Raw genomic sequence first — 4,642 nt, forward strand, 5'->3', positions numbered from 1 at the left:
GGATCTCCTATGCATCGGTTGTTGGCAGCCTAATGTATGCAATGTTATGTAATAGACTTGACATTTGTTATGCAATGGGAATAATCAGTAGATATCAATCTAATCCAAGACTAGATCACTGCTAATCCTTACAGGATATACTGACTTTAATTTTCAGATTGATAAGGATTATAAGAAATCCACTTCAGAATCAGTGTTCACTCTTAATAGAAGAGTTGTAGTTTGGAGAAGCATAAAGCAGGGTTACATGTCAAAGCTCATCACCTTTTATTGTGATAATAGTGGTGCTATGGAAAATTCTAGGGAGCCTAAAAGCCATAAGCATGGAAAACAAATACAAAGCAAATATCATCTCATCTGGGAGATTGTGCACCGAAGGGACGTGATCGTCACGAAGAGCGCTTCGAAGCACAATGTTGTTGATCCATTTATAAAGGCTCTCACGACTAAAGTGTTTAAGGGTCACCTGAAGAGTCTATGTCTACGAGACATGTTACATCTAGTCTAGGGCAAGTGGAAGATTTTACTTGGCACATAGTGTGTGCCCTAATTTATTGTTTTTGTGAATTGAACTGGTTTGTACTTTATATTTGTACACCTCACTAGCTTTAGGATAAGTGGGAGATTGTTGGGGTTGATGCCCTAACTCCTGTGGTCTTGTAGTTTTTAAATTTGTATTTGTACAAATATATTATTTATTTAATAAAATATATATTATTTTATTTAACATTTAGTTGCATTAACTTCAAACTAATAAACTAAGATTCAAGGTTATTAGATGTAACTTAAACATGTATATGGAAACATACAAGTGTAACATGTTTAAGTAACCTGAATGGTTTGTAGTAGATGAGGATAAGGCTTGTACCTTATCCTGATGACACTACAGATTCGACTCGCTTTGTAACTGTTACAATTTTGTAAAGTGTTACAAATGATCTGATCTTGATCATTCATGTGGAAACATGTGAGCGGGGTATTCTATACAAAAAGTTTGTATAAGACCAAATCACGAAATGAATAGTCTCTCTTTATAATACCGTTACTAGAAGAGACTTACATTTCACCAAGATGACCATAGGTGACTTGACCTTAATGCTGAGTGAGTTGTGAACTCCTGCCTATGAGGATGGTTCTTTGATTTGTATGGGTGAGAGTGGCCAGATTCGTCGACTCAATTTACCTACCATTTTGGGGATTTGTCTGATTGGGGAGCTAGGAACACAACTACAAAAGAAGAAATATGGTAAGTAGATAAATTACTCCCTTAAGGATTGATTCCAGGTCTTAAACTGTTGGAATTGGTGTCCTAAATCTCTTGTATTCTTGTAGTTTGTAAACATTGTATAAACAAGTTGTTATCAATAAAATAATTGTTATTTTATAAGCATACACTCAATCCAATAAATTAAAGATCCTAAGTTATTTTATGTAATTTAAACAAGTATGTAGAGACATATAGATGGATCTTGTTTAAATAACAACCTAAACGGTCTATAGTAGATGGATAAGGTTGGATACCTTATCCTGGTGACACTACGGACACGATCCACTTTGTAGGTGTTACAAGTGTTGTAAAGTGCCACAAATGATCTGTTCCTGATCATTCACGTGGAGACATGTGAGCAGGGTATACTATACAAAGAGTTTGTATAAGACCAGACCACGAAATGATTAGTCTCATTATATAATGCCGTTAATAATAGAGACTTACATTTCACTAGGATGACCATAGGTGACATGACCTGAATCTTGAGTGAGTTGTGAACTCTTAATCATGAAGGCGATCCTTTGATTTGTATGGGTGAGAGTGGCCAGATTGCCAACTCAATAAGCTTACCATTTTAGGGATTCGTCTGACTAGGAAGTTGGGAACCCAACTACACAAGATAGAATCCACTCCTTCCCTGATGTCGGGACAAGTAGATAAATTGCTCCCTTAAGGACTGATTCCGAGGCTTGAACATATTACCCACACCCTCTACTAGCCCAAGAGGAACTTGTTCATAGTTGGACTATGACTTATTGTTCATTAAAGGAATCAGTAGTACTTAAGGAGTTAGATGTAACTATAGGGGCAAAACGGTATTTTTGGCCCAGCTGTACTTATGAGCAATTTGTGAAGGGTCGTCACACTATTGATTGGTTATATCCAATGGACACAGAAATATATCTGTAGCACGAAGAGTGCAGCTCTTGGTCTTTAGTGGAATGACCGACAGTTAATGAATGTTGGGTAATTTAATTAAAGAGTTTAATTAATTATCCATGCACTGAAACTTCAATCTACAGGTCCATAAGGTCCCCTCTATAGCTCAACAAGGGTTTAATTGAGAATTAGTTTTGGATTAATTTGAAGTGTTCTAATTAATTGAGGAATAAATCGTATAATGTATTTGATATATTATAATATAAGGTAATATGAGAGGAATTTGAATATGATTCAAATACTAATTATATGAATGAGATTCATGTAATTAAATTTAATATAAATATGATTTATATTAAATACCATAAATAAGTTGAGAGGAATTAAATATTTGAATACGATCCAAATGTTAATTATATGAATGAGATTCATTTAAGTGAGTTTAGTATAATGTCATTTATATTAAATGTCATGTATGGTTGAGAGAAAATACATCTCTAGGTTATATTATATATAATACAATATGTAGCTATAGATTATGTGTTATATGGAATATAACATAAACTATATACATATAATAAGGTTGTTATTATATATATAATTATTATTTATTTTATTTTATTAAATTAATATTAATTAATTAAAGGGAGGGAGTTACAACTCCCTTCCCCTAATTTTTCTCAGCCAAGTACATGATGAGAGGGGTTAGAAAGATGGGTGGTGTTCATTCATCTTCTTCCTGAAAACATTGAGAGAAACAATTCTCTCTTGGAAAAAACTCACAGAGAAGAAAATTCTCTCTCTTCCTCCTCTCCATCTCCTTCCCTCTTCCAAAACCCTAAGGCAGAGCCCACACCTCCTGTCATTCTCAAACCCTAAAGAGAATACAGGAGGCTCTGTTTGGTGGTATCCCTTTTGGAAGAAGAGATCCATTCGAGGGAATTCTTGAAGAACTGTTCTTCAAAGGTAAGATCTTTCTTCTCCCTTCTATCTAACTAGAAAAACATGTTGTAGGTTAAATTTTAATACATAATTCTTCTCTTTTAATTATGTAATTCTCATAAATTCTGTGAAAAACGAAAATTGGGACCGATCCTTGCATTCCGCCGTGGGAACCTTCAAAGGTTTTCCCTTCATGAACAATGTGGCGCCACACTCTCTCCTGATCTGAAAGGGGTTCAGTTGTAGTTGGACTATGACTGATTGTTCATTAAAAGAATCAGTGGTACTTAAGAAGTTAGATATAACTATAGGGGTAAAACCGTAATTTTGACCCAACTGTACTTACGAGCAATTTGTGAAGGGTCAATGCGTTGTTGATTGGTTATATCCAATGGACACATAAATATGTATTGTGCGAAAAGTGCAGCTGTTGGTTTTTTGTGGAGTGACCAGCAATTAATGAAGGTTGATTAATTTAATTAAAGAGTTTAATTAACAATCTATAGGTCCTTAAGGCCCCCTTGTTAGATCAATAAGGATTAATGAGTATCAAATTAATTTTTGAATTAATTTGAATTGTTCAAACTAATTAAAGGAAATTAATTATATCAGATACAATTAATATAATGTATGTGATACATTATAATATAAAGATTTAATGAAAGAAACAAATATCTGAATATGATTTGAATGCAATTATATGAATATGATTCATATAAAAACTATAGGTTAAAATTAATATAAATATGATTCATATTAATACTATAGGTTATAGAGAGAATAATAAGCTATAGATTATAATATATGTGATATAATATAACTATAGGTTATATGTTATATATGATATAATATATGGTTTAATATGATAACTCCCTCAATTCCCTCGTTCTCTTATATGCGTGCAACACGGAAGGTGGAAGATGAGCTTTTCATTATTATCATCTTCTTCATCCTTTTTTAAGGAACTTGTGAAGGCCCTAAGCGGAAACGTGGATCATCCCAATTTTTTGTTTTCACAGAATGCAAAATTACATAATACAAATTATGCACACAAAATTTACATCATGCTTAATAAATGAGAAAAAGGAAATTAGGTATTAGAATTTCAATAAACCCTTACTTTTGAAGATTCAACTTCTTCACAAATTCCATTTTCTTTACAAATTTTCACGAACTCAAAACCCTCGAACTGAAAACCTTGTGGACAAAACCACAAGAAGTCTTCTATATTATCTTGGGATGAGAATCACTTGAGTTGTGTGGGCTTTATGAATTTTGGGAGAGAGGGAAAGTTTGAGAGGAGAGGAGAGTGAGATACAAAGAATTTTTTTTGGAGAACCTTTCCTTGTTTTTTGTAGAAACTACAAGAAGAAGAAGCGGTATTCCATCACAACCACCCATTGAGATCGTGAGATGAAGAGAGAATTAAGGAGAAGGAAGTTATTTATCTCCCTTTAAAATTTAAAAATAAAAATAAAATTAATTCATAATAAATAAATTAATTTTAATTTAATATATATACATAATTAATAACTTATTATATATATATAA

Source organism: Benincasa hispida, chromosome 12 (assembly GCF_027475165.1).
Source record: "Benincasa hispida cultivar pf3 chromosome 12, pf3_genome.v1.1, whole genome shotgun sequence".
In the NCBI taxonomy this organism is placed as follows: domain Eukaryota; kingdom Viridiplantae; phylum Streptophyta; class Magnoliopsida; order Cucurbitales; family Cucurbitaceae; genus Benincasa; species Benincasa hispida.